Consider the following 8,347-nt stretch of genomic DNA (forward strand, 5'->3'; position numbering starts at 1 on the left):
TCATCTGAGCATGGGCGGTCATCTGAGCATAGTGCAGTGATCTGAGCATGGGTGGTCATCTGAGCATGGGCGGTCATCTGAGCATGAGAGTGACATCTGATAAATCTTGAAACACATTGTGAAAAACAAAGATTGCCAGAAGTCTCATTAAAGCTGTCTACATTACAGGTAGGAAAGGTGAGCTACGTACAAGATGGCGGCAGCTTATTAGAGTTCCTCACCTCGTTTCTGACAAAAGCGACCTACAAAGCTATTTCAGACACTTACCTGCCCCACAGTCCACCCAACTGACTGTGGAATGTCTCAGGAAACAAGCCATCATGAAAGGAAGGAAAAAGAGGGAGCCACCAAAGCATCTTGCAGACTTCATGACAGCGAGAAAAGAAAAAAATGGCACCGAGGCAGAGCCCCAGTTCCTCACACAGCAGTTTCCTATCAAGCTCATTTAATTATGATGAGAAATATAAAAGAAATCAGTCTCAACACAGCAAAAAAATCAGCCCAATCATCTAAAAAATCAGAAGGAACTAGTTCCAGAGCATTGAAAACAAGAGCTTCCTTAGCTCATCTAACCTGACTGCACCATACAAAATGCACTAGTTGAATCCCAGGAGGATGTCAATGATGTACTACAGCTGAAATCTCTCACAGTTAGGGTATGACCACAGGGCACGGTCGTGATCTGGTCGGGTTGTGGACATGCTGCGGCTTTCATTTAACTAATGAAGACCACACTGTATAGTCGAAATATATCCCACCCCTATTCTGAGATCATGTGTGGGGGGGGGTGATTTGACATAGGGGAGATGTGAGCATGGGGTGTCTGATTTTTGGTGTCTTATGCGAGCACTGGGGAGGCTTATTTTGTGGGTCTGATGAGGATTTGGGGGGTCTTATCTGAGCTCATACTACCCCCATGTCAGATAAGACCCCTGTGTAGGAGGCTTATCCTACCTCTGCTGCCACTGCTCTGAGGACTGTGGCACCCTCTCCACAGTGACCTGACGTGCACTGCGTCAGGTCAGAGAGCGGGCCTCCGCGTATTAAGGGGGAGGGGGGTGCACTGCGCTACCAATCACAACCTTTAATACAGATACAGGAGGCAGGTGCCGGCAGAATCACATAGCCGACACCTGGCATTTATGACGACGCTGCGATCCCTGGCAGTTAACCCCTCAGGTGTGGCACTTAATGGGTTAACTGCCGCAGATCTCAGCTACCTCTCATAGAGATTTGGTGCGGGCTATATGATTCTGCAGCCAGCACCCGCCTCCTGTATTTGAATAAATGAGTGAGTTAACTTCATTGGTGGCAGTGGCCACAGCCCCTCCTCTTCCCCTCTGTGTTCTCATTGATGGCAGCAGCAGCGGCACAGGCGGGAGGGGGGACTGCTTCCTTCTCCCCTGTGCTGCTGATATTTTGATACCTGAGACATCTCTAGTACAGGAATAGCTGGCCCGCTCCCCTGTGAGCCGCATATGTAGAGGAGAGCGCGCTCCTCTGCGAGCCGCAAATGAAGGTGCGAGGAACCGCATGCGGCTCGCGATCCGCGGGTTGGCCACCCCTGCCATAGATGAACATTAGGTAGGGCTTTCTGAGTCTTATTCCTCTCAAACTACAGGGCTTTTTGCTCGTATTCCCACCTCAGGAGATGTTATTACTGTAGATCTCAGGAAATAAATTCTTCTAGCTCTGAAGGGATCCATCAAAGCTGACATTTCTAAGATGGTTAATACTTTTTCTGCAAATTTGATAACCCAAGAGATCGAGAGAGCCATACAGAAAATAAGATTGCGGAATACTCTGGTGCTCACAACATACTCCTTGATGCCAATAATTCACTTTGAAATCCAAGATAGAAGATTTGGAAGATTGATCAAGTCTAAATAACATCAAATTCAAGGGCATACCCTTAAACAATTACCCCTGTAGAACCTCCGCCATACAATCAGAAGCTAATGCTACCCCAGATGCATCTCCTAGATCTGTTGACAGGGTCCACAGACTCCCTAAACCCAAATCAATCCCAGACACCAAGCCTAGAGATGTGCTGGCCCGAAAACACTTTTATCTCATAAAATAAAAAGTAATGGCTTTGACTAGAAAGAATCCCTCCCTACCAGAACCTTCTAAGCAAATTGATTTATATACTGACCTCTCACAAACTACGATATGTCAGAGGAGATAAGTGCATTCCATTACAGCTCTCCTGCAAGAAAACAAAATACCTTAGAAATGGGGATTTCCCATATTTCCCAATATTTTCCAAAATAAATTTTTCACAGAGATGGAAGCTCACATGTTCTTCATTTAGTGGAATATGGGTTCAAGCTGTTAAAGCAATGTGAAATTGATATATCTGGAGCGGAGGCTCTTGAAAAGAAGAAAACAGCTTCCACAGAATCAGAGAAGTAGGGAGACCTGATTATACTGTTCTCCTGCATATATGGGTCTAAAATAAAAATTATAATAATCTATATTTATATAGTGCCAACCTATTCTGCAGCGCTTTCATTTACAATCAGAGTCATAAATAACATAGCAACAAACAAATCAACAATTCAGACAAGAGGTATGAGGGCTCTGCTCGCAAGATCTTACAATCTGTGAGGAGATAGGAGTGACACAAAAGGTAACAAGTACTAGATTTGTACAATTGTCCGGCCATCTTAAGACAATAGAGGAGTAGATATAAGACTGCATGAGCCTTCACCAGACGATATCTGTAGTACTTCTGAGTGCATCGGGGTGAATATCTGATGATGGATCAGGTTTAGAAGACTGATGTTGAATGGTGATGAGGGGGACAGTGAATGGAGGAGAGTTAGATCAGGGGATGTAATAGGCTAACTTAGAAAGATATGTTTTTAGGGAGCGCCTCAAACAAATGGATGTTATGAATTAATCTAATTGCTTGGGGTAGGGCATTCCAACTCAGGAGAAGTCTTGTAGACTGGAGTAAGAGGTTCAGATTATGGTGGATGTTAGTTTTAAGTCATTAGCTGAACAAAGAGCAGGGGTAGGATGGTAGATGGAGATGAGGGAGGAGATGTAGGCAGGGGGGGGGGGAATGGAAACTAAAAGTGGCCCTGGAAAAAACTTAAAAGTGGCCCCATGTTGCAGGCGGGTCCAAATTGAAAGAAGGCAACATAATTAGACGACAGAAGTAGGAGGGCTGCAATACCATAGGGCATAGCAATATACCTCCTCAGTTGAACCAAATACCACAGAGAAGCACAAAATACTTCCACCTTTGCCACAGTATTCAACTGTATAGCTGTCCTCAGGACGTTGATACAGTTGAATTCAGGACTGCTACTGGCCAGGTGAGTAGGAGAGAATCATTATGTTCCCAGCTTGTAGCCGTGAGGAGGGCTTGGGTGGGTCACCAATTCATTGGACCACTGGGAAATTTCCCTGTAGGGTTTATGGCCAATCTTCCCCTGGATGTTGGGGGGTTCAGCACTGTGAAGAGCTTTGTGGGTGAGAATAAGCAGTTTAAATTGGATTTTATACTGTACGGGCAAACAGTGCAATGACTGGCACAGGGTGGAGGCATCGGAGTAGCGGTTGAACAGAAAGATGAGCCTGGCTGCTGTGCTCAGGATTGATTGGAGAGGGGAAAGTTTGGTTAGGGGAAGACCAATTAGTAATAAGTTACAGTAATTTAGACAGTAATGGATTAGGGCAACAATGAGAGTTTTTGATGTTTCCACAGTAAAAAAAAAGGCCAAATTGTAGACATGTTTTTATGGTGCAGACGGCATGAGCGAGCAAGAGATGATCAGTGTCAAACAAAACACCAAGTCAGCGGGTGTGCTGCCTAGGAGTGATGATAGTGCTGCACACTGATACAGAGATATCAGGTTTAGGTAGGTTAGTAGTTGGGTGTCATCAGCATAGATATGGTACTGAAAACCTAATTTGCTAATAGTCTGTCCAATAGGGGCCATGTAGAGAGAAAAAAGGAGAGGACCTAGGACTGAACCCTGAGGAACCCCAACAGCAAGAAGGAGAGGAGGGAAAGTAGAGACAGAAAATTATACACTGAAAGAGCGGCCAGAGCGATAGGAAGAAATCCAAGAGAGAACAGTGTCCTTAAGGCCAATAGATTGGAGCATGGTGAGTAGGAGATGGTGGTCTACAGTGTCAAATGCTGCAGAGAGATTGAGGAGACTTAGTAAAGAGTAGTCACAGTTGCATTTAGCTGTCAGGAGGTCACAAAATGGTCTTTCATCGCGTGAAATGATCTTAGGTGTGGACACCTTAATCATGTTTTATGGAAAGCAGATCGTGTCTAAACTCTGCTAACCAGGAGCAATGATTTGGTATTGGGACATACTATGTTGGTGAATACAGCCCTTCACCTCCATTTTACAAGTAGCTGACTGTTTAGAATAAGCGCTTCCTTAGCTGCCAAGGATGACCACTTGCAATTAGATCTCAATTGCTTTAAGGCTGGTTTAGACTGCACAATGCAGCAGCCGATTGTCAGGAAGGAAATAGATTTGGTTGAATATTGGTCTAGGGTGCTAGGCTTAAACAAGTTGGGATTGTTTGGACAGAGTGGGGGGGGGGGTGTTCTTCCCTTTGTACTGATTAATTGTGGATGTGGGAGTGAGTGTTGTATCTGCTCCACGATAACAATCCACTGTTTTGATTTTTACAGACTTGCAAATGGCTACCTATTCAGTTATATCATGAAATGTAAGAGGCCTCAATAACAAAATCAAGCGGACACCTGTGTTTAACTATTTAAAAGGTTATAATCCCATTTTAGTTTTACAGGATACTCATTTGAAGGGGGAAGAATTTGATGGCCCTTAGGAGACCATGGGTAGGACATGCCTTCCATCTGGTATACTCTAATTATGCAAGAGGGGTTTCAGTTCTGGTTGCCAAGTCCTTACCTAGATATTTCCAGTTGATACATTCTTTTACATGCATGTCTTAAGGGTTAAGATTTTTTGGTGGCTGGAATATATGTCTCTGCATATATACTAGGAGTCCTAGATGAGCTTATAGTGAAACTGGTCCCAGACAGTATTTTACTTTTGTTGGGACACTTCAGTGTCACTGTAGAGCCTCTTAAAGATAGACTATGTCCTCACTTAACCCACAACAAATCCTAAGTTACCTGGGCAGAAGCAAATAACCTGGTGGTAGTGTGGAGATAGCTTCATCCTGACTTTAAACAGTTCTCCTGCCACTCGGCATCAGCTGACTCTCTATTGAAGATTGATTTGGCATTTGCTAGTTCAGATATGTTGTCTTATATCAGTGTAACAGATTATCTCCTGCGTGGTATTTCAGACCTCGTACCTTTATTAGTACAGTGGCCAGGTTTATGGTGGCCCCAATGCTACGCTGAGTCTCCCGAACACCATTTGTTGTTGCTCTACAGAAGGGATGGTAAGGCGTGGTGCACCCCAATGGGAAATAAGTCCTAATAGTCAGGGTCTGCAGTAAACCAGTGGGCTTCTTTACTGAACTTGAGTGCAAAAACAATACAGGCAAGGCACTGAGATGGTTTCTTCAGTCTCCTCCCAGACAGAATAAGGATTCATGGTGAGGAAAGGCCTGAGCCAGCTGTTCTTCCCTTTCTCTCAGGAGTCTGTGGCTAAGTAGTCCAGCCGTCTCTGCCTGACTTAGAGTTTTGGCCATGGGACAGGGTGGAGTATCTCACTTAATTATTTGAGGGGGATACTCTTTAGATCCTATGATAGTCTGAGGCAGGAATTTAATCTGCTGTGATCTAGTTTTTACAGATATTTTCAGTTTTGAAACGTGTGTGGGACCAAGTTTAGTAGAGGGACTGTGACCTTGGAATGCGGACCAGTGGAGACCATAGTGAGGAAGTTTAATGTTATTAAGACGGTCTCCTCTTTTTACAGTATGATTCTGGCTGTGCAGGAATCTCCGTTGATGAAGGCTTTCGTTAAGTGGATGATGGATATACCGCGACTGCAGTATTCTCAATTGAAAGAACTAGCTTCTACATGGAGGTCTACTGTACTGTACAATACTCTGCCAGTATTGTCGAGATATTCATCATTTTCAGAACTTTAAAGGGAACCTGTCACTGGAATTTTGTGTATAGAGCTGAGGACATGGGTTGCTAGATGGCCGCTAGCACATCCGCAATACCCAGTCCCCATAGCTCTGTGTGCTTTTATTGTGTAAAAAAACCAATTTGATACATATGCAAATTAACCTGAGATGAGTCCTGTCCCTGAGATGAGTCAGGGACAGGACTCATCTCAGGTTAATTTGCATACGTATCAAATCGTTTTTTTTACACAATAAAATAACACAGAGCTATGGGGACTGGGTATTGCAGATGTGCTAGCAGCCATCTAGCAACCCATGTCATCAGCTCTATACACAAAATTCCGGTGACAGGTTCCCTTTAAAAATGGGGCTCCCTGAAGTGCATTCTCCCAGAACTAGTTGGTTGGGTCTGATCTCAGATTTAATCCCTACTAAATATGGGAGGAAACGTCAACATCCTGTAATGTTCTATGCTAGGAAATGTAGTCTCCTGAGCTGGAAACCCCTTAAGACCCAATCAATGACATATGCAGCAAAGGCTGCAAAATTACGTTTTTTGCCCTAAATGGGTGTTGTTTTAATAGCAGAATAGAACAACAGTATCTAAAGGGTGTATCCCACAATGACAGATGCAGACAAGGCCACAAATTAGGATTTTTGCCCAAAATGGGTGTTTATTTAATACCAGAATAGCACAGCAGTATGTAAAGGGTGTATTTCACAATGACAGATGCAGCAAAGGCTGCAAAATTAAGTTTTTTGCCCTAAATGGGTGTTTTTTTAATAGCAGAATAGAACAACAGTATCTAAAGGGTGTATCTCACACGTACAGATGCAGACAAGGCTGCAAAATTAAGATTTTAGCCCTAAATGTGGGTTTTTTTAATACCAAAATATGACAGCAGTATATAACGCTTGATTTTCAAACGTACAGATGCAGACAAGGCCGCAAATTAAGTATTTTCCCCAAAATGGGTGTTTTTTTTAATACCAGAATAGCACAGCAGTATCTAAAGCGTGTATCTCACACTGACTAATGCAGACAAGGCTGCAAATTAAGTATTTTAGTACCCAGAAAATTATAGCTGTATTTATAGCTTAAATTGCACACTGACTAATGCGGCAGAGGCCCCAGATGGAGGGTATTGCCAAAAATTGATGTTTTATCAAAGCCAGAAAATGATTGAAGTATTTCAAGCTTGTTTTAACAATAACAGATGCAGCAAATACTGCAATATTACGGTAAGTACTTTGCCCAAAATTTCTAGCTTAAATTGCACACCGACTAATGCTGCAAAGGCACAAGTATTTTGCCCAGAAAGGGTGTTTTTTAAAACCCAGAAAAATAAAACTGTATTTCTAGCTTAAATTGCACACTGACTAATGCGGCAAAGGCCCAAGATGGAGGGTATTGCCAAAAATGGGTGTTTTTTCAAAGCCTGAAAATGATTGAAGTATTTCAAGCTTGTTTTAACAATAACAGATGCAGCAAATACTGCAATATTACGGTAAGTACTTTGCCCAAAATTTCTAGCTTAAATTGCACACCGACTAATGCTGCAAAGGCACCAGATATAGGATATTGCCAAAAATGTGTGTTTTTTTAAATCCAGATTATTATTGCAGTATTTCAAGCTTGGATTTCAATGTCATAAAAACACATATGCAGTGCTGGTGCACTGAGCTTGCATAAAATGGCTGCCCACCTAACTAACAGACGGATAAAAGTTATTTTTCTCTGTCACTGGGCTCAGGGCAGAGTAAAAAGATTGTGCACTGCACCCACACAACTAAATCTATGTAGATCGCTGAGTTTAATTGGAGTTCTGATTAAAGTTTCTTTCCTATTCTCTCCCTCACAGCATCAGCATCCTCTCCCTACACTAGTAACAGCAGAGTGACGTGCAGCACTACGTGACTCCAGCTTATATAGAGGCTGGGTCACATGCTGCACTGGCCAATCACAGCCATGCCATTAGTAGGCATGGCTGTGATGGTTTCTAAGGGCACAGAGTTAAACGCTTGTTGATTGGCTGCTCTGCAGCCTTTCAAAAAGCCCCAAGAAATCGCCAAACACCAACTTTTACTGAAATGTTCGAGTTCGGGTCCGGGGTCCAAAAATCCTAAAGTTCGGTACGAACCCGAACTTTACAGTTTGGGTTCGCTCAACCCTAGCCATCACTCCTGTGGTGGACCTGTCTGTCAGAATGGGCTTCAATGCCACATCTAGTGTCTTGAGATGCTCCCTTTGGTGTGTGTTACACTCCGTCCTCTTAGACAATGAACTGGGCATAAC

General features: G+C 43.3%; 1 protein-coding gene across 1 annotated transcript in view; it reads left to right on the forward strand.

Moving 5' to 3' along the window:
• LOC121009269 (ficolin-2-like) overlaps positions 1–8,347 on the forward strand; it is a 231,123-nt gene that overhangs the window by 131,386 nt on the left and 91,390 nt on the right. The window lies entirely within an intron of this gene.

The sequence above is a fragment of the Bufo bufo genome, chromosome 8 (assembly GCF_905171765.1).
Source record: "Bufo bufo chromosome 8, aBufBuf1.1, whole genome shotgun sequence".
Classification (NCBI taxonomy): Eukaryota; Metazoa; Chordata; class Amphibia; order Anura; family Bufonidae; genus Bufo; species Bufo bufo.